This window comes from Bidens hawaiensis, unplaced genomic scaffold, assembly GCF_021521415.1.
Source record: "Bidens hawaiensis isolate Kalapana, Puna unplaced genomic scaffold, B.hawaiensis_p1.1 tig00000697_1, whole genome shotgun sequence".
NCBI lineage: Eukaryota > Viridiplantae > Streptophyta > Magnoliopsida > Asterales > Asteraceae > Bidens > Bidens hawaiensis.
In genome coordinates this window covers 5,586,636-5,611,153 of record NW_027491041.1, presented here as the reverse complement: position 1 = coordinate 5,611,153, position 24,518 = coordinate 5,586,636, and positions in this window count along the sequence as shown.

Sequence of the window (24,518 nt, the reverse complement as noted above, 5' to 3'; positions counted from 1 at the left end):
ACTAGGTGTGGACTATATTCTATGCCTTAGGATATTTTGAACTCGTTTTGGTCATAAATTCCTTAATGGATATATATGTTGTTTATGGTCTAGATTCAAGGATGTTATTAGGCCTGGTACTAATTGAATACGAGTAGACCTACTTACTTTATTTCATATTTTGAACGGACCTATATATATATATAGACACACACACACACACATATATGTTACCTTATGGCCTACGATTTTTGATATTAATTAGTTCTTTGTGACTAAGATTTATGTGAGTATGCCTATTGTGTGTGGGTGTACGGTGCATGTGGCCGTGTCAATTATACTACTCGGGTTCTTACATCCCCGGGGGGGGGGGGGGGAGACCCATGCTGCATGTGTGTGCATGGTGATTGTGGTTGGGTCAACTATACTACTCGGGTTCTTAAATCCCGTGGCGGGTTCTTAAATCCCGTGGGGGGAGGCCCGTTGCATAATCATCACTAAAAACGGTTTCTTAAATCCCGTGTCATGTGCTTATGTCGTACCGTGTGCGGGTCAACTATACTACTCGGGTTCTTAAATCCCGTGGCGGATTCTTAAATCCCGTGAAGGGAGACTCGTGCGCGTGTTCGATCGTGAATATATTAGTTGGTTATTATTTATCCATTTATTCATTTAATTACTTATTTATTCATTTGCCTATTATTATCTATACTGTTTTATACCTATAACCTTTGAAATGTTTTATTAATGTTGCTTATTTAAAACTTGAACTCACTCAGCTCAAGCTGACTTTGTGTGTGTGTGTTAGTTTGAAATTCAGGTTAGGGACTAGAGATTATCGCTTGGATGTGCTGGAGACTATTCGGATGGTTGAAGGCATTCCTAGTTAAAGACTTCCTAATAAAACGAACATTTTATTTATTTTTATTATTTTATACATTTGATTTTGGGCAACTTTTCTCGGCTTTTGGGAATTTTAATACTTATTATTCCGCTATTTAGTTACTCTGAACTGGTTTTAAATATGATGAACTTTTTTGGTTTTAAATTTTTGTGAATTTTGGATACGATTACCAACTATAGGATTCCCAGGGTTCGGGGTCTTTCATTGGTGATCTTCATTAAAGAATGACCAGAAGTGGATTTGAAACTGGAAATATATACTTATTTTCTTGTTTCCTATCCCAAATAGAGCCCAGTTTAGAGATCTACAAGTATGCAGGAAGAATTAGCACAGTTTAGAGATCTACAAGTATGGGAATTAGTTGATAACCAAAAGGAAAATATGCAATTGGTACTAAGTGGGTATTTAGAAACAAAAGGGATAAAAGAGGCATTGTTATTAAGAATAAGGCAAGACTAGTTGCACTAGGATGCCTATAAGAAGAGGGAATTGATTATGATTAAGTCTTTACACCAGTGGCTAGATTAGAAGTCATTAGTATTTTTCTTGCATAAGAAGCTTGTAAGAACATTAAAGTATATCAGTTGGATGTCAAATCTGATTTCTCAATGGAAGAATAGATGAGGAGGTGTATGCAACTCAACCTGCAGGCTTTGAAGATCTTGATTATCCAGAAAGAGTGTATAAGTTAAGCAAAGCTCTTTATGGATCATACCAAGCTTTAAGAGCTCGGTATGATGAGTTATCAAACCACCTGCTTGACAATGGTTTCTTCAGAGGAGCTATTGACAAGACCTTGTTTACAAGAGAAAGGATAGAAATTCTCTTATCCTTCAAGTCTATATAGATGACATCATTTTTTTCAATTGATGAAAAAATTTGTAAGGAGTTTGAAGAAGTAACGAAGTCAAGATATTCCATGAGCTCTATGGGAGATATGAACTTCTTTCTTGGACTGCAAGTACAATAGAAATTTGATGGAATTTTCATCAATCAGTCCAAATGTGTGAAAGAAATGATCTCCAAGTTCAAATATGATGATGTGAAGACTGTTACTAACTGAATGGACACACATGAAAAATGGTAGCTAATGAAAAATGGGGGGGGGGTGGGAGTCAGTGGATCAAGCTGAGTATAGAGCAAAGATTGGATCCTTGATGTATTTGACTGCATCCAGACCTGACAGCATGTTTGCTTTTGTGTTTGTGCAAGATTTAAAGCCAATCCCAAGGTTTCTCACATATTAGCTGTCAAGAGAATATTTAGATATTTGAAGGGCAAGTATGACTTGGGTATTTGGTATCCAAAGAACAATTCATTTGATCTTTGTGCATTCACAGACAGTGATTATGATGGGTGCAATTTAAGCAGAAAATCAAACACAGCTGGATGTTAATTTTCAGGGAACAGGCTAATGCCCTGGCAATGCAAGAAGCAGACTACAATGTCAATTTCTACTTCAGAAGCTAAGTATATTTGTCACACCCCATTAAGCGGTTTGCGGAAGCGTAAATGGTAATGTAACAGATACAACGGTATCAAATACATTGTTCATAAAGAAACATTACTAACTAATTTACAATAGATTACATTGTTCTAACTTCTTTTACAAACTAGGTGTCACAATCAAAACTAGTCCGTCTACTGTTTCACTTTTAACTTGAATGATTGTACCAGATTTGATAGCATCGAGCACAACTCAAACAGATAGCACATAAGCACTTTACTCCACGCTTCTGAATACCTGAAAAGCATGTTAAAATAGGTCAACTACAAATAGTTGGTGAGTTTCTTAAGTTTTAATGAAATCAGTTCTGCGTACCACACAGTCATAGCTTGTAGGTACGTGCGTATGTAAGAAAATGTAATTACGTTTATATATGTATATCTGTATGTTTGTATGCACACACACACAAACACACATATATATGTATAAGTTTATAATAAAATTTGAAATTACGATAAAATCGTGACTGTTCGTTCGTAATACGTGCCTTCGTTTTCCGCGTAATATCAACCATTGTGGGCACCCCCTTTCCGCCCACAACGGTTCCCCGTAAATTCAACCACTATGGCCCCTTCCACCCACAATAGTTCCACGTAAACTTAAACATTACATAGTATATACATAAATAATTAGTATTTTCTACACACAATATTTCCTACATCTATTCACATAATGTGATACACAGATATATATACACACACACACACACACACACAAATGTAGTATTTATCATGTATCACCAATCACCGTGGCCCCCAAAAGTTCGTAAAACAGTTTAAAGGGTGGGGGTCATGAAACTCACAGTTTTGTAGGCACTTAGTGCGAGGTCAGCTTGGGGTCCGTTTTCCTTACTATCACTTAGTCCCTATAGTTAATATTATAATAATTTTAATATTTTAATATTATTATAATCTTTATACTAAGCTGGGCTGTATAGCTAGTCTGGGTGTGGCTAAAACACCCAGAAAGTGTCAGTAGGTTTAGATTGTGATGTTGTTCAATGTCTGATGTTTAAAATCGAATTTGGCTCCATTTCACCAGTTGGGCCAAGTTGCTCGTTTATGAGTTTGAAAAATAGTTATGGGGAAGTACTTGTGTAAACGTGTTGGTTGATAAAATGATTAAGTTATAAAGAAAGATCACGTATTAGGGGCCTGGATTCGCTACAGGGCTCGTTTCCGTTTATTCAGTTTGCTTTGGAGAAAAACGCACACAATCTATCCAAACTGTCCGGATTTCTCACAAAAAGTTTGTTTTTACATAATTAATCTGAAAATATGATTTTTGATCACTATTGATGTTATGATATTCTAACAAGTTCGTTAATCACGAACTTGCCGGTTTTCGTCAGAATTAAACTTGTTTAATCTTTAAATTAGCATAATTAATTACCCGTTAATCATTAGGATATGAAAATTTAGACACTTATCAAATAAAATATTTATATTTTTATAAAAATATTTCTGGAATTATTTACTGATTTATAAATTAAAAAAAACATTTTATGTGCTATAATTAGCCCGAAAATCATCCGTTTATACCAAATGATTTCCGAAAAATCCGCCAAAAATTCCTGAGTGACCAAAAATCTTCCCAAAATAACATGTAGCAATTCCAGAATCTAACAATCTTGCCAAATATCATTTTCGAGCAGAAAACGACTATGAAAATCCGAATGAACGCAAATGCATAAGACATACCTAGGGTTTTCCAAATGACCCCAAATTTCATATGTAATCATAATGTATCAAATCTGAGTTCCCCACAAAATTGCTTAATTTTCAAGAATTTTAACTATTTTTCCCCAATAAACGTCCCAATTCGGTAATAAATTTGCCAAATATTCTCGGATGGTCGAAAAATTACCAAATTTGGACAGGAACTCAATGATATGTTCCCTGATGTTCTTGAACAATTTCATGACCTAACAATATGCACATCACAATCGAATCCTAAATAGCGGGAAATCGAGGTTTCGGCATTACCTTTGCGGTTTCCGCCCGTTTTCGTTCTCTTAATCCAATTTCCGGGTTCTCGTGCTTCTATATTAGCTAAATAAAGGTCCTATACTACAAACCAAGCATGTATCATCAAGAGACCAACCATGAAAGTTAGGGTTTCGGTTAGGGTTCTAAACCGAACTTTTAAACTGTAAAAACGCTGTTTAAACCCTCTAATTCGTGTTTATGGCCAAAAAACCATTCAAACCAGGTTCCTAACCATGTGTAGGATCAAAGAATGTTTTTGGACAATTTTTAGAGTTTTTGCATGGTTAGAAGTAATTTTTGATAATTAAACCATGCTTATATGTAATTAACATGATTAAATCAAGTTAAAAATTGGTAAAAATTATGAAATTACCTTGGCTTCTTGAGTTTTTTTATGAAGAACAGGTATTTCCAGAACTTGTAGGGGTATGGCTTCCAAAATATCTTCCAACATGTTATTATATAAGAAAAAAAGAAAGTTTAGGGGGGTGTAAGCCCCTAGCGTACGGAAGTGGGTTTGGGCCCCCTTGGGCCCATTTTGGCCCAAAATTCTGGATTTTGCAATCCCGTACGTGAAAAGCCAAGTCCAAATTTATTTTGGGTTCTGTTTTTGGCGCAAAAAAATTATTGGGTACGACAAACAGCGCGAAAACGAGTGTTTTTCGGCTATTTTTGTGTCAATTTATAAAAACATACTATTTTTTTTTGTAAAAATCAAAAATATTTTCACAGATCGCTTAAAACATCCCCAAAAAGTGTTTGGTAAGTCTTTTTCGGCTTAACGGATGATACAATGCTTGTTTCAGAGATATCTTTCGCGTTAAAATCCATAGCGGGTAGTTAAACGAGCATGTTTTCGTTTAACTAGTTTGCTATCATACTAAAGCCTTAATATCAATATGTTGGCTTATAATAGACATATATCACTTATAGATGCTCTCCCGGGATATCCGGGTCATAACCAGACCAGTTCGGTTATTCATTTGTTTGTTACACAATAAGCGGTTAATCGCTTATTTGATTTGCGAATACTGAGGTGTATCCGGTTTTGTCACGAATGCCACAATATTGTTGCATTTGCTTGCTGTGCATAGGTTCTATGGATTCAAAATCAAATGTTGTACTATGGCCTGAATTTCCTGCGCATTCCTATTTTCATTGTTAATATTGTTGATATGTTTGTTGTGAAAAATCCTGTGCATCATTCTAGGACAAAGCATATTGAGATTAGGCAGTATTTCATTAGAGATTGCAATGTAAAAGGCTTATAGAGATGAAAAGGGTTGAAACTAGTGAGAATATTGTTGATTTATTCACCAAGTCTCTAGACAAAACCCGCTTCACCTACTTATTAAGGGCCTTAGGAATGATAAATAGCGATGAAGTCTAATTGATGATATGCGACTGTGTGCTAAATGCTTTATTTTTTTATTGTGAGCATTCTGTGTGACTATGTGTTTATGTGCATAGGCTTTGCTAATTAGAAAATTATCAAAAATATTTTCATTTAATCTTTGAGTCTTTTATAAAAAACCAAAAAGAGTTTTTGCCTTATTTTAGTAGCTTCACCTACTTATTAAGGGCCTTAGGAATGATAAATACTGATGAAGTCTAATTGATGATATGCGCTTGTGTGCTAAATGCTTTTTCTTTTTCTTATGTGCATTCTGTGTGACTATGTGTTTTTGTGCCTAAGCTTTGCTAATTAGAAAAATTTCAAAAAGATTTTCATTTAATCTTTGAGTCATTTATGAAAAACGAAAAAGAGATTTTGTTTTATTTGAGTCTCTTTAAAGTCTTTTCAAGAAAAAAAACAAAAATTTGGAATTTGTCAAAATGTTTTGATTTAAAAGCAATAGCTTTTGGTGAATGCAAAAAGAGATGTGATAAGAAAATTTAGTTGAATGCTTTGAAGAAACAATGAAAATGTTTTTAATGGAAACTAGGTCTTTTACCACGCGCGTTGCGGCGAAAACACGACTGGGTTGAATCAACGCACATTTGTAGTTCGTTTGCAGTATTACAAACCGATAACAAATTCAAAACGGCTGAAGTTTACTAAACCTTATAATAAGTTAAAAGAGTTATTACATACTAAATAACCCCATTTATTATGATACAATAACGGCGGGTTTGAAGTTGTGTCCCATCCTAAATGCCCTATTACATACTAAATAACCCCGTTTATTATGATACAATAGTAACGTCCCACTCAAATGTCATACCATGACTCTTGATTTGGAAAGCTGTTGAGTGAATTACTTGAAAGTAGCATTCAAACACCATTGGCATTGCTTGAGTGAGTTTATACAAATATATAAATTAAACCTCAAATCATCCACACCAAGGATTCATGTTAAAACATCAAAATACAATTTTTATTTTATACATTGCTATTGTACATGGCCATCTACATTGCTGTTGTAGTGTTATAACAATACATAGCCGTGCACAACCTATGTACATTGTTGACAATAGTTTCTAGTACATGTTTTACACCCATTTTATTTTTTTGATCTTACAAATCAAAACTTGAATTAATCACTAACATCTTGAAATATAAAAAACAATGATATTAAAGTAGCAATATCCATACCTACTCAAATCAATATACAATTATGAGCATCATCCTCAAATACAGCAATGAGAAGTATTCGTGAACCACAAATCACAAATAATAATTAAAAGGATAAATTACAAAAAGACGTATAATAATGAAGTAAATTTATTACCCTACACATCAATAGCAGGTCTTTAGATGCATTCCCTGAAAGATCAGTCTGAGCAGAAGCTTCCATGGTTTGTTTGTCATTATGGATTTATCGGTTCAATCGGGTGATGGGGCAGCCGATCCCATCATCGATTTAGGGCATCATCTATTGCAACAAAGCATATCTCAAATGAGTGTAAACTCATCATCATCATCTAACCGATATAAAAACCTGACATAATGTCAACAAATCAATATCAAAGTGGAATAGATCTCAGATGACTATATACTCATCATCATTGAACCAACATAAAAACTAAATTCGGGTTATGAGTTTGCAAGTGATGTTATATAATAACATACCAAACGACTCAAAGTCATGGCTGCATCTGGTTGCTTTTTTCAAGCCACATCAGTTGACATGCCAAGCATACCATCATCATCGTCAGACTATTAGACCTCAAGTTAACCCCAAATCAGTTTATAGTTTTACACAATGAAGTTAAAAAAGGGAATCTATTGCAACCAATCACAGATCTTATATGAATGTACACTCATCATCATCTATTATAAGACACGCATAAGAACTGGTTAGAGTAGAACAATACCAAAATGAGAGTGAATGAATTTGATAACCCCCAAACCAACGCAGAAAGTTAATTTCTTTCAGGCATTTCATCAAACACCTTGCGAGCATCTACCAGATCACCCGATTCAATATAAATGTCCAGAACCGTCAATTTCAAACCCTAGTTTAATAGCCAGTGTTTAAACACTCATCCCCAATTGAAAATCTCCCCGACACCGTAAACGGTAGTTCCCGGTAACAACTCTCATGTCACCACGGAAAACTACCACCGTAAACGGTAGTTCCTGACAACAACTCTCATGTCACCACGGGAAACTGCACAGCGGCTATATGACCAGCGGCCAGACGGAAGAAATCATATTCAATCGGCCATGAAGAAGCCCTAAATTAAAGAAGGATCAAGTAACCAAGATGGGGCTCTGTACTAACCGATTGACACGTCAACGAAGCCCGAGAGCTGAGTTGTGTGTATAACACAGAAGAAGACACATATGAAGTTGGCCTGCAATAGCATGAATAAATGACGGAGGAAGGCCACGCGGCACAACAGGTGGCAACATCAGCATGCAGTAAGCAATTGTACAACATGCATGAAAACTGGTAGCAGTAAAACAGTATCAAAATGAGAGTGACAATGAACTTTCAAATTAATATTTATATAATATGATTCAAACTAAAATGGGAAATGATAGTACATTGACTATTTACACTTAACATATGTATTTGGCTAAAAGAAGTGTATGCTTATTCATTGATATGTTTGGTAGCTTTCCATGTGTGTAAAAAGTGAGGTGATATAAACATAATGAGTTTCAAAGTTTAAAGTGGATTTTCATTTTGAAGAAGTATGCATCTTTCTGTATACATCTCTCCAAATGATAGGCAGAATGGTAATTATCCAGTCATACACAAGCCTACTAGTGTTTGGTCAACCAAAAATTGAAAATTTTAAGATTTAACATTAAGCAAAAGTTGCTTCAAAGTTTAAAAATCAACCAAAAGTTGATGTAAGATACAAACTGAAGGGGTTAAAATTAGAACAACGCAAGGTGGGGCTATAAGTCTAATATGCAATAAGTCCTAAACACCTTGTATGAAAGGCATGTAAGTTCGAACTACGTGGCATGCAATTTCATTTGTTCAACCTTAATGTTTGAAAAATATCCAAAATTTGTTAAAAATATGTTTCTGTCATCAAAATGTTTTGACCAAACATTAGAGGGTTGAAGTCAAGTTGTGGTGATCTGGAGTAGGGATGAGATCGGTATCGTACCGACACCATACCGGTATCAATACCGAAAATACCGATACCGAATTTGAGGGAAAATAGGTACCGAATACTGTACCGAATACATCGGTTCGGTATTGGTAGGGAACCGGTATCGGAACTGGTATTTTGGTAATTTACCGCTTCGATACCGCGTTATCATTTATCTTTTTTTTTAACATTTAGCTTATCCAGAGTAGCGTTTTATTTGTTTTAGTGACACAAAACGAACTTCCACTTTAGCATTTTATCTTTGATACCACTTTGTTTTGTTTTTTTCCCCTGTATTTATGCAGGCATAATTTCTAAAGTGTTATATAGATTATTATTAATTTATTGAATTTTTTTTACCTTTCTATAAAAAAATCAAAAAGTGACATATTTTTGCAAACTTCTAACAAAAATGCATAAGCAAACAAAGTTGACCAAATCATAACAAAACCATATTTACAGAATTGAGATCGGTGGGTTTTCAAGGAAGAAAAGAAAATTGAACTGGGATTAGAAATATTATTTACTAATGGAATACAGATATACACTTCAAATTCGTATAAAATAGATAACACAATCAACGATATTTTTGTAAATCGAATTACTATCCGTAAAAAGTCTCTAGATATATCTTATATAAATTCGGTACCAATACTGATTTTTACCGCAAAGTACCAATACCGATACCGCTTTTTAGCGATACCGAATTTAAGAAAAGAGAATACCGATATCGGTGCCGTTTAGAAACGGTCGGTACGGTATTGGTACGGTACCGGTATTCGGGAAAAAATCGCTCATCCCTAATCTGGAGATCACCAAATTAGCCTTGAGAAGAGATATGAGGCATCATAAGCCAGATTGGTGGGGGCCCATTTATTTCTAATGCATTAATTGAATCTTAATCATAGTAATGAAATTCATGCTAAGTTAAGAAATACCAATTGCTAACCTGACTTATGTGTTGAAATGATGCTGATAATGAAATAATGTGAAGTGATTTAGTCAATATGATCTCATGTTTTGATCTTTCCAAAAGGTGTTTATATTTGATATAAACTGAAATTTGATCTCATTTCACCAAAATGCATAAGCTTTAGATCTCCAAAGTGTCAAAATTTATGTTCTTTATCTATTTGAACATGTCTCATCTATCCTTATGTGTTTCTATGCTCAAACTATTAGTATCTTGCATACTTGACTATTCGAGCATGATTTCTATCGTCGCTCATGAATTTTCGATCTATACAAGCATACTTGTGTGTTTAAGGAATATCTAAGTCATTCGAGCATGCTTATGCTTTCAAGCATACATGCTATGTAGTCGAGCATCTTTTTGTTTCTACATGACTAATGCATAGTGTTAAGTGTTTATGAGGATGAATTTGGTTAATTTTTTTTGTTACTACATGACTCGAGAATTCGTTAATTTTCAAAAATCCGAAAACCCGACCCGTTTTGATCTTTAATGAAATTGGTCTTTTATTTATCATTTCATTTGTTGATATTGTGCGTTGCCTTTCCAAACCCGTGATCATTTCTATACAATTTTATTTTTCATCACCCTTGTAGTATTGCATGCTCATTTAAAACATTCGTAATCAAATCATCTATTCATGTACATGTCCCATGCAATTTACTTGAATTATTCTTGAACTACTATTACTCTTATCATCATCATCATCATCATCATCATCATCATCATCTTTTCATATATTACTTAACTGATAAAAACTAATGAATGTTTAATTCAATAAAATTGATTAAAAGAGTTAAACCTTTTGAAAACCCCATTAAACTATTTTTAATTTGTTATTTAATTATATTAAACATGATTTAATTTCTTAAATTCTATGAAACATAACAACTCTACATTTATAAAAAGAGGACTAATCCTCCATCATTTTCACACATCAAATACATTCTTTTCTTAAGCTTGAGAGCATTAACAAGTAAGTTTTACGATTTCATGCATTTTATAGTTTTTGTTTTGATTTTACATTGAATGTTCATACTTGTTCATAAGTTGTTCTTCATGATCATGGTACTTTTATCATAAAAATCTTATATTTTGGTTTTAAGAATCATTATGATCATGGTAATTTTATCATAAAAATCTTATATTTTGGTTTTAACAATTATTATGATCATGGATGTCCCAGATAAACACTTTGATTTTTCTAAATCTTCGATCAAACCTAGTTATTTTGCAAGAACAAGCGTGAATATATATTTATCTAAATCGTAAGATCCATTAATGATCGTAAACTTTTTCACGCTTTCTTTTAAATAATATAATTTATAGAAAATTATTTTTTTTTAATTTTTCTTTAAAATAGGACTAATATACTTGATATCCTTAAATAATTAATTATTGTTTATTTTTGTTCAACATAAACTAGCATATATAACTTCTTTAAAATAATTATTGTAAAAGCCTTTAAACTAATTAATTATTAAATTAATTTTATTATGTTACTAAAACAAAGCAAAACATTTAATCATAAATTATTTTTAATATTGTTATTTAAGCTTATATTAATAAGATATAATTATGCATTTACAAATTCAACTAATAAATATCAAATGATTTACATAAACTTTAATTCATTTTAGTTAAACTCAATTTTAATCACAAATCTTTAAGTCCAAATTTGTCGTAGTTTCCTTTCCATTTAGACTTGAGTTAAAATCTAGCATACATATTACTTGTTTAGGGTAATTCGCAGTGATTCTCCGTCTCGTTTGTTCGACTCTTTCAAACTTTCATCATCATTTTCAAGGTGAGTTTCTCACACCCCCTTTTTAACGCTTTTACAAATTTTGGGGGTAGCATGTATATCCTATTCAAACGTTTATTTAGTTATTCTTTATTTAAACTATAATTCGTATTATAGACTTGTGTGCTTATTTGCTTACTTGTGTTGATTTCAATTTCAAGTGGTGGTTTCGATAAGTATGATCATACGCCCCCCTTTGCACTCAGAACCATGTTGTTACGAGTGGAAAGGAGCCTCATTATCCGAGTACGTTGGGTGCTACCAGCTGGAAAGGACCCTAGCGTGTGTTTATCTGAGTACGTTGGTTTTTATCAGCTAGAAAGGACCTTTCTTGCGTTGTACACATGTTCATAGAATTGTATGATTTTCTTTATATATTTATATTAAACTGTGTAATTCTCACCACTTACTTATTAGTTAACTTTATTTTATGTACATGCTACAGGTACCGTTAGTAGAGGATGTCACACGGAGAAAACACTAGACTTAGGTTATTTAGACAAATGGACAAACTGTTTTGTTGTATTTATTTTTCTTGTCCTTCTTTGTTTTCAAACTAGTTTAATTGATGTTAAAATTAATTAATGATAATATTGTCACTTAATAGTGTCACATGCGTTTTGAGCAATCTGTACGTCACATTTGGGTGTTTTCGCTTAAACCGGGGTGTTATAGATTGGTATCAGAGACGTGAATATAAGATACGACATTATACGTAATGTTCTAGTTGGTTATAGCTTATTTTAATAATTTTTTTAGGGTTACATAATTAGAAATTATGTGGGCCCTATTTGATTGTTCAATGCACATGCTTATTATTTTATTATTAGTAATTCATGTAAGGCCCTGATCCCGAAAACCCTACCTTGGCGTTGGATTTACTCATAAACACCGTTCTAAAATCAGAGTTAATTAAAACTTTCACGGAATAGTTAAAAAAACTTCATACATTACATTACAAAACATCGAATCTTGTTTTAACATACAAAATATCCTTTCATAGACATAATATAAGACAGTCATAACACTTCTTCATAGATACCAGTCTCTTTAGCTCATGCCATGTGTCCCTCCTCAAGCCAGCTGCCTCAACCTATTTGCCTGCGTGCATACTAAAAGTCAGTTACGCTGAGTGAGTTCTTAGTTAAGCAGGTAACACACATCTCATTCTCATTCTTACACACACATATATATATATATATATATATATATATATATATATATATATATATCCGAAGACACATATTAAATTCGCTCTTACGTTCTTACTTCCATACATTCATACTTCTTCTTACTTTAGTTATTTGATATGTACATATCGTTCTACGTTTTAAAGAGCCTTTCGCCCTATAACCTTTGCAGATATTATTAGGGTCTACAACCCTTTCATTCTTCGCCTATATTATTAGGGTAGGCAACCCTTTCATTCTTCGCATATATTATTAGGGTATGCAATCCTTTCATTCTTCGCCTATATTATTAGGGTAGGCAACCCTTTATTCTTTGCATATATTATTAGGGTATGCAACCCTTTCATTCTTCGCTTATATTATTACGGTACGCAACCCTTTATTCTTCAACTCTACATATCATACATACCATTCATACACTACACATATCGTACATACCTTTCTTTCATTAGCTATATCTGTTCTCATATACCTTTTCACACATACGTTTAACTCTTTCTACACTAATTAGGTATATTTATAAACATTCATAAGGCATACACTTACCACTTAAGGTAAGTGTATTAACTAATCACATTGAGTATGCACACAGCCCCAAAACATAACACAGAAATGGGGCTAAAAACTCACCTGGGTCCTGTTTCTCTCTGAGTTAAGTTTAATTCCCTTCCTTAGCTGTGCACGGCTAACTGTATAACAAGGCATGGGTATCAATTATCTATCATTTCTACTTCTTACATCTAGGTGAATGAGACCTTCAACTAACGGGGGTCCGGGGGCAGCCCCCTGGTAGCGGCGTCTAGTGGCGGCAGCCCCTAGCAGGGTCCAAGGGGCAGAGCCCCTCGTTGGGGTTGAGCTGCCAGGTCATGTCGGAAAAATTTTATTTTCATTAACAGTCCTTTAACAAAAATGCATCAGAAAATTAATCGGGTCACATTTTAATAACAACTTAAACAATTTCGCATGGGAGGAATTTCGCATAGAATTTCGCTTCGCATAACCTGTTTCGTTTCTCAAGGCTGAGCGAAGCGAAATACCTATTTCGCTTCTCATGGCTGAGCGAAGCGAAATGCCTGTTTTGCTTCTCAGCCTGTTTCGCTTCTCATGGCTGAGCGAAGCGAAATGTCTGTCTTTCTTTGTTTTTACCATTTTAAAGCCATTTTATTTCGTGGCTCTTCCTCAGGACCTGATTTTTACTCTTTCTCAATTTTCGACACTTTCTGACCCCATGCACCTGATCTTGAACCCATCTCTCATAGTCCAAACGCCACCTTTTTACCTTAAAGTGCACCCAAGAGGTTATAACTTACTAAGTTTATATTTTTCTTACATTTCACAACCCGATCTACCATTATATCTGTTTGCATGCTGATTCTAACCATAAAACTTAACCATTTAAACCGAAACCTACCTTTTGCTTCGGGTTCGAGTTCAGATCCGGACAATACGAGGATCTGGACGTGTTCTTGCTATTCGAAGGCACTTGAACACCAAAATCTTCCTCACTTTTGCTTGGATCCGAATCCGAAATGCTAGAGAGAAAGTGTGTGTTTTCTAGTGTGTGTGTGTTGTGTAAAGAAATGGTGAAAGGATGGGGTATGGCCTTATATAGGGAGCCATGGGCCCCACTATCCACCTCCGTTACAATCTTATCCAAATACAAACACGCACACAACCAAACTAATGACACACCGATAATAATAAAACTTTCCGTTATTTATTAATTCTCAAAATACGGATGTTTACCCTCCTTAAAAGAATTTTCATCCCCGAAACCTAACTATTATCACTAAACAATTGCGGGTAAAACTTGCGCATCTCTTCTTCAACTTACCATGTAGCATCCAATCCCTTACGATGCTTCCATATCACTTTCACCAAGGGAATAACCTTACGACATAGCAATGGGTTGCTCGACATAGTTCAGCTCTACCAATGGGTTGCTCGACATAGTTCAACTGTTCGTCTACCTCGATGTCCAGCAGTGGCACATGGGACGTGTCATCCGCTAGACATTTTCTTAAGTGAGAAACATGAAAGGTAGAGTGGATTCCTTCTAACTCATCGGGTAGATCAAGCTTGTAAGCCACTTCGCCCACTAGGGCTAAGATTCTGAACGGCCCAATGTATCTTGGACTTAACTTTCCCTTCTTTCTAAAACGTATAATCCCCTTCCAAGGGGTAACCTTAAGCATCACGTTGTCACCAACATCAAACTCGATCGGCCGTTGTCGTTTATCGGTATAAGACTTCTGACGATCTTGAGCAGCTTTCATTCTGGCCTTTATCTGATCAAATCTTAAAGAGGTTTCTTGCACCACTTCTAAACTTCCAATTTCTTTCTGACCAATTTCCCCCCAACATACGGGAGTTCTGCAACGTCTTCTATACAACATTCAAAAATGAGGCATGCCAATGCTTGAATGATAACTGTTGTTGTAGAAGAATTCTGCCAAGTGCAAATGATCGTCCCAGCTTCCTCCAAAGTCTAACACACAAGCACGTAGCATATCCTCAAGGGTTTGGATAGTCCTTTCAGACTGCCCATCTGTTTGAGGATGATACGCCGTGCTGATGTTCAGTCTTGTTCCCATAGTTTCATGGAACTTCTTCCAAAACCTTGAAGTAAAGCGGGTGTCTCTATCGGACACAATCGATAATGGCACCCCATGTTTAGTCACCACTTCTTTAACAAACATTTTGGCTAACGTTTCTGACGAGATGGCCTCTCGTATAGGCATAAAGTAAGCACTCTTCGTCAAGCGGTCCACAATCACCCATATCGTATCATGATTCTTAGCTGTACGCGGTAGCTTAGTTATGAAATCCATGGTGATGTGCTCCCATTTCCATTCGGGTATCTCCAGCGGCTGCATTTTCCCATACGGCTTCTGGTGCTCGGCCTTCACCTGTAAACAAGTCAAGCACTTGCTGACATAATCTACCACCTCATTTTTCATACCCGGCCACCAGTAGTCCTTCTTCAAGTCTTGGTACATCTGAGTAGATCCTGGATGAATCGAGTATCGAGACTTATGGGCCTCGTCTAGGACTCGATTTCTAAGATTTCCATGTCGAGGGATCCACATTCTATCAAATCTGGTCTTTACCCTATGAGTATTATCCATCAACTCGGTCAGTTACCCAAAAATTCTCTCTTACTTCATCAACCCTTCATCGGCTAACACTACCAACTGCACTTTGCTGATCTCTTCGAAGAAATCTGAGTTGATGATCAACTTATAAGACTTGATTGTCGCGATAGCTTCTGCGTTCTTCCGGCTCAAGGCGTCGGCGACCACATTAACCTTTCCCGGATAATACTTGATCTCATAGTCATAATCCTTTATCAGTTCTAACCACCTTCTCTGCCTCATATTCAACTCTTTCTGCTCGAAGAAGTATTTCAAACTCTTATGATCTGTATATATAGTACACTTAGTCCCATACAAGTAATGCCTCATGATCTTGAGAGCATGTACTACAGCTGCTAATTCTAGATCATGCGTCGGGTATGTACTTTCGTGAACTTTCAACTGTCTAGACGCATAGGCTATAATGAAAAATCATTTCATTTTTTATTTTTTAGTTGAAATTTTCGGCGGTTCTCTAAAAAAGATAGCGAAAAAAATTATCCCTAGAGTCGAGACTAAGAGGAATGTATAAACCAATGCTTCCATAGATTCGATCGTGGTTTACAATTATAGCTTCCATACCTGTTTATTTTTGGGGGGATCATATTCCGGATAAAGAAAGAGCAAGAGTAACAAAAAAAATGACGATTCAAATCAAGATTTATCTGGTACCCTATATAAAAATAAAATCATAAAAAGAAAATCGATTCGAAAGAGACCAAAGAAATGTTGTATCAGGCTGCTTATCTTCTTGTAGTTGGATCTCCAAGTTTTTGGAATGCTCCAAATTATACTTGAGCATCCAAATCTGGGTCAATACCAGCGAAAACATCTCTAAACAAGGTTCGAGCACCATGCCAAATGTGTCCGAAGAAGAAGAGCAAAGCAAATGAAGCATGTCCAAAAGTAAACCAACCCCTTGGACTGCTACGAAAAACACCATTAAATTTCAAAGTAGCACGATCTAATTCAAAAATTCCCCCAATTGAGCGCGTCTAGCATATTTTTTGACAGTAACAGGATCACTATAACTGACTCCATTGAGTTCACCACCGTAGAACTCAACAGTTACACCAACTTGTTCGACACTATACTTAGATTCTGCCCTTCGAAACGGAACATCGGCCCTAACAATCCCGTCTCCGTCTACCAAAACGACCGGAAATGTTTCAAAAAAGGTAGGCATACGACGTACAAAAAGTTCACGGCCTTCTTTATCTCTAAAGATAGGATGTCCTAACCATCCAACCGCTATTCCATCCCCGTTATCCATTGAACACGCCTTAAATAATCCCCCTTTTGCCGGATTATTTCCGATGTAATCATAAAAGGCTAATTTTTCAGGAATTTTAGCCCAAGCTTCTGATAAACTTTGATTTTCGGCTAATCCAGCACTGACTCTTCTATATATTTCTTGTTGGAAGTATCCCTGATCCCATTGATAACGAGTAGGCCCAAATAATTCGATAGGAGTAGTTGCTGAACCATACCACATAGTTCCGGCAACAACAAAAGCTGCAAAAAAGACAGCAGCGATACTACTGGAAAGGACAGTTTCAATATTGCCCATACGCAATCCTTTGTAAGATGGAATAGACCTGCTAATATGCCTAAAGTCCCTGCCGCAATATGATGAGAGGCTATTCCTCCCGGAACAAAAGGATCAAAACCCTCCACACCCCACGATGGATTTACAGATTGTACTTTTCCTGTTAGCCCATAAGGATCGGACACCCATATGCCAGGACCATACAAGCCTGTTACATGAAATGCACCAAAACCAAAGCAAGCCACACCTGCAAGACATAAATGTATTCCAAAGATCTTGGGCAAATCCAAAGAGGGTTTTCCTGTACGTTCATCACAAAATATTTTGAGATCCCAATATACCCAATGCCAGATAGCTGCCAAAAAGCACAACCCAGAAAACAAAATATACGCTCCAGCCACACCTTCGTAACTCCAAATACCCGGATTAGTTATAGTCCCCCCGTGATACTCCAACCGCCCCAGGAATTGGTTATTCCTAAACGAGTCATGAAGGGTATAACGAACATACCCTGTCTCCACATTGGATCAAGAACAGGGTCAGAAGGATCAAAAATTGCTATTTCATACAGGGCCATCGAACCGGCCCAAACAGCAACCAAAGCTGTATGCATTATATGAACAGAAAGCAACCGTCCGGGAACATTCATTACAACGGTATGAACACGATACCAAGGCAAACCCATGGAAATACCCCTTTATGAAAGAAAAAAAGACACTATGTAACTTTATTGCATTGTAAAAGACTATACTATGACTATGTTATGGACCCCCCTATTTAGTTTTAGTAAATTATTTCAACGCAAGGGTTCATATTTGTTCTATTCTGTTGGTAATAATGGAACAATTTTGTTCGTATGAACAAAGAGAAGCAGATTTATTCTATACTAGATAAGTACCAATACGCAATGGGGAAGTGAATGCCATTTTCTATGAGCGAATGTGCCCATACTTGTTCATCATTAGAGGACACTATTCGTAATAATTTTCCCTTTTTTCTTGCTTTCTTTATCAAATTTTCATAAATGATGAATAAAATCTTATGAATTGAATAAAATCTGATTAGGATAAAGTACAATATTATAAAGAAAAAGAAAGGCTTTGTTACGTTTCCACATCAAAGTAAAATATAGTACTTAGTTCTTTTTTATTTCATTTAATGCCTATTGGTGTCCCAAAAGTACATTTTCGAAGTCCTGGAGAGGAAGATGCATCTTGGCTTGACATATAGTGCGACTTGTCAGATATATTTGGTCATATGGGATTTCCCCGTTTTCTCCCCAATCGAGATATCCTCTGTTTCGCCCACGAAAGATTCATTTCATCATCAAAAATTTGGAGCGTGAAGTGCAATTAGATCCGTTTTGGGGGGGATTCGGATTACTATTATCAATTAGAAGAATTTATGGTTGTCTTAGTTGGACTACTACATTGAAGTATCCAGGATCTGTTAAAAAAAACCAAGTGGTAATATATCTATTTCTATTTTATTTTATATCATAAAGTATTCCTTTTTTTAAAGAAAATTTTTTTTAACCTTCCCTCGTTACATCAACACACAACCTAACCCTTGATGTGAAGCGTCAGTGCAGACTACCAAGTCCTCCTCACCATCGGGTAGAACAAGGATTGGAGCCTGTGTGAGTCTTTTCTTCAATTCTTCGAATGCTTCTTCTTGATTCATACCCCAACTGAATATTACAGTCTTTCGGGTCATACCGGTCAACGGTGAGGCTATCTTGGAGAAGCCCGGAATGAATCTCCTATAATAGCCAGCTAACCCTAACTGTGTATCTCGGTTGGGTTTTGCGGAGTCTTCCAATTCTTTATTTCTTCGATCTTCGCCGGGTCCACAGTAATCCCCTCAGGATTAATTATGTGACCTAGAAACTGCACTTCTCGTAACCAGAACGCACACTTCAAGAACTTAGCGTACAGTTTCTCGACCTTCATTACTTCCAACACTTCCTTCAGATGCTTGGCGTGGTCAGACTCGCTCTTCAAATAAATCAATATATCGTCTATAAAGACGATAACCGACTTATCTAACATTGGCCGACATACTCTGTTCATCATATCCATAAATGCTGCGGGAGCATTTGTTAGGCCAAACGACATCACAAGGAACTCATAGTGTCCATACCGTGTTCGAAACGCTGTCTTAGGGATGTCTGCCTCTTTCACCTTCAGCTGATGATAGCCCGATCTGAGGTCTATCCGCGAGAACCAACTAGCGCCTTGCAATTGATCAAACAAATCATCGATCCGTGGCAACGGATATCTATTCTTCACGGTAAGCTTGTTCAGTTCTCTATAGTCGATACACATCCTCATACTCCCATCTTTCTTCTTAACGAACAACACCGGCGCACCCCACGGGGAAACACTTGGCCTTACGAAACCTTTTTCGAGGAGTTCTTGTAGTTGGGACATTAGTTCTTTCATCTTAGACGGCGCCAAACGGTAAGGTGCTTTCGCGACGGGCTGTGCTCCTGGTATCAATTCTATCTGGAATTCTACTTCTCGGTCCGGTGGTAACCCCGGAAGGTCCTCAGGGAACACTTCTGGGTAGTCACACACTACAGGAACATCTTTCACTTCTTTCGTCTCGGCCGTAGTGAAGGAACCTGGATACGGATCTAGATCTTGATAACAACGATACACATGTTGATTGATATACGATTAAGCTGGAATACGTTATGGAGATGACAGAGTAACGAGTGAGAATGATCACTGAACTGAAAACTTACATTAATAAATAATTTACAGACTATATATAGGGGATGACCACATTCGTTAACTTAATAGTTTAACGAATGTGTCATTCGTTACATTAAACCATACGAATGAACTCCTCATTCGTTAATACTTTAACCTATAACGAATAGCTCTCATTCGTTATCTCATTCGTTAATCTGGGTTAACGAATGAGCTTACAATTAGACGAATGTGTTACATTCGTTACGGGGTAACGATTGTAACATTACATTAGAGCGAATGGCCCATTTAGCCATATTTACATTAAGACCCTTATACTTTATACTAAATACATTAATGCCCTGATAAAGACTGAGACGTACAAAACGTGTATCAACAAACTCCCCCTCGTCTCTAGCTCTTTATCATACTTTAGCGTTGAAACATCTTTGTCTTCCAATCAACGCAGCTATGAATCTTGTAAGCGTAGCAGACACGAACAACTCTCTGAAACTGCATTGCAAGATCATAATCCTTTACATTAGCAAATCTGATCTGACTTGTGAACAACGCGTCGTTGTCAGACTCAGATAGATTGACCAGCCACATCGGATCAATTACACGTAACGTCTTCGTGCGTGAACCCTGGCCATAAACAATAACTGCTTCACCTGTACGATTATCATAATACCAATAATTAAATGAGGTGAAAAGACTCTGAGGGAATATCTTCATTGGAACCCTCTTCATCGTCTTCGGCGGTTTCACTATTAAAATTAACTTCCTCCATCCTGTGCGTGCATCTATCTCGTCAATATATTTGTGTTTCGGCACCTGAGGCTGGAAGAATTTGAAACCAAAGCGGGTTTCATGCAATAACTGCCTGTAGAACCAGCTAGCCAATTTATCGTCTCCACGATTAACAAACGGACGATTAGCTAAGGTTCGTACACATCGAGGCATAGATAAAATATCGTGTGGGCGTTTGAAATAATAAATACCAATTGTAGATACGTTATATGAACGTTTACGAGCCAAGATCTAGTCGCAAATCGATACGTTAATTCGTTTTCATTCAATACGTTAATGGAGATCAATACATTAAGCCTGGAGAGAATCCGGCAGCATAACGTTACAGGGGATAAATATGGCACAGATCTCTATGCACATTCACTAGGGAAGGCCTATTTATAGGCACTCCTCCTCATTCGTTAACATCACTAACGAATGAGGCTTCCCATAGCGAATGACCTCCCATTCTACTTTACTCGGCCGAATAATCCTCTTATCAACACTCGATCGAACTCACACCTATCATCAATAGTATCATGAAAACCCAGTGAGTCTCCAATAACTCCAACATCTATCACAACCCGCTTATTATGAACAACTGCTTCAATCTGATTTTCTGCTTCATTAAAGCTGGCAGTATTCCAGAATTCCCTAATAATCGTCTGATATACAACTGTTCGGGTAGAGATGGCCTTGTAGATTCTCGAGCGGATGAGAAAACGAATCATACCCCCAAAGATAGGTGTATCTTCAAAGTTCGGCTCTACAAATGCACATATTTTGTGGCTATTATTCCAAGACAGTGCCATATCTGTTTAGAACAAACATACATTAGTAAAATATTTCAAAATAAACAAACTGTTTAACAAATTACAATCACATTCGTTAAACACTGTAAACGAATGGGACATTCGTTAAACATGAAAAGGTTTATTCGTTATCTTTAACGAATTATCCTTAATCGTTAACCTATTCGTTACAAGTAACGAATCAAATATAACGAATCACTCTTAACAAAACCAATCTGATTTGTTATGACTTTAAACTATCCATTCGTTACTTTAACGAATCATACAGTCATTCGTTAACTGTCTTAACGAATCAAGGTACATTCGTTATAAAGATAACGGATCATGCTTCATTCTTTATAAAACTAACGAATCAGTTTAGAGTGTCTGTTTGACTAATCTGAAAGTCAAAATACAAACCATTTTGACTAATATTAGTCAAAATCGTCGTGTTCATGTTAGAACCTGTTGAAATTCCAAACAATCTATATGATTAACCATTGAGTTTGTGTTCGGAAACTAAAAGCATGTAATCATCCATCAATTATCAATGCAAAAGTAATCTCATTTTTGAATATCATCGATTTCTTTATTCAATTATTTAATGAATCAGTTTAACACTTAAACCACCGATGAATCTTCATGAAACACATATAGTTATGATCGCCATTACCTGCTGATCACAAAGATAACAACCAATTAGGCAAATATGCAAGTAACAGATTTTGAGAAAATTTTGGCAGAGGTTTGTGAGGGAATACAATGTAATAGGAATTAAGCGAATGAACCATCATTCGTCTAACCTTGGGATTATATCCAATAATTTCACGCGAATCAAGGTCATTCGTTCAAAATTTGAACTAACGAATGAACTCATTCGTTAACTGTGAGTCTCATTCGTTAAAATTTTTTTTAACGAATCTTCTCTCATTCATTAAATTGTTAACGAATAACTAAGTCATTCGTTAATCTTAAACGAATAATACATTAACCATTCTTATTCGTTAAGTGTTTAAACGAATGTCTTCCATTTGTTATGCATAACGGAAGTGAATGTCGTTATAACGAATGAGAAACTCATTCGTTATGTTTAAATAACGAATGGCTTTACATTCGTTAAACATGTTAACGAATCACCAAGTTCCTTGGCGAATGAGACAAAATTCTCATTTTAAGGAATTAAATAATCATTAAAACCAATTAGGGTTTTAATCAATGAATTAAATAATCAATTAAATCCAAATTAGGTTTTAATTGCATACATTAAAATACCCGATCACCGTGGATCGGTAATACTTAACTTAAACGGATTTTTACATTAAAACATCAATTGTTACCAATTGAAAATACGTTAAGCACGATTTAACTTAAAATTTTGTTTCGGGGTTTAACTCTTTTTCCTTTTCTCAATGATTAATTCACTAGCTTGGCAAATCGAAACTAAAGAAGAAGAGAAGAATATATATATATATAAAGAATATAAAATCTTTTTGTATATTTCAAAAATTTTCAAATAGCAGTAAATGAAAAGCAGTACATATTTCTATGAGTTGAGCAGGGAATCATATTGACTAATAACGTCCTAGACTACACTTCAATTTTGACATTATTATGCACGTAACCCAAAGATGATTGCAGATATACTTGTCCACTTTAAACTTTAGACAGATCCGTCCGTAACTTTACGATACATTTTAAGGTTCAATTAAGCACAAATCTTATGTGGAACCCACCTGTCAGACACAGTTTCATATCTCTTATACATTGAATTTCACATGTACGTTTTTCTTCTTTGAATTGATTAGCTGTAACTCATACAAAAATAACAAAAAGAAAATAAAACAGAAAGTTAAAATTTTCCCTTAAGATCGGTATTACTACACGCAAATAAGGTTCCATTTTAACAAAAATAAAAAGATAAAATAAGCAGAAGTTGCATAAAATCTTAACTCTCAATTCGGATAATCCCGTATTATCGCGCGGAGAAAGTCCAAGATTTTATACGAAACACCAAGAAAATAAAGCAGAATATCCAAATCCTAACCCTCAGGTCGGATAATCTTATCGCGCAGGAGAGGACACAAGATTTGAATAAAAATAAAGAAAAAATGAAGTTGAATTTCTTTGCAAAATTAAAGATAAAATAAAGCAGAATTTTCTTCAAAAAATGAACGCATGCACACACAGCAATCTTTAAAGCTTTTTGATACTTAATACAGATATTAACTATGCATCAAGATGTAACACCACTAGATTTGACAAGCATTTAGGTTTATATCTTTTCAGCATTTATACGATCTGTTAAGCCTATCATACACATCATACAATTGATCTTACGACACTTTTTAGTCTACTTTATTTATGTGTTAGGTCCGCTAAGTCAATGTACTATTATTTTCCCTTTTTGCTTCAAAACTCATTTTTGAGAAGCATTTTTCAATGTTTTTGGATTTTATAGAATTTTTCTGTACAAACGAAACCACACTATTTTTGTATTTTTCTATTTTCTCCCCCTAAAAACAGTAAAAAATGAAATAACAAACAAAACAAAAAAAATGATCTAACCAAGCTTTTGAATTTCTGTGAAAGATTTTAAACCGTTTATACCAAGCAAGTATTGAAAACGCGTTTTGTCAAAAGCTTTAGTATAAAGGTCA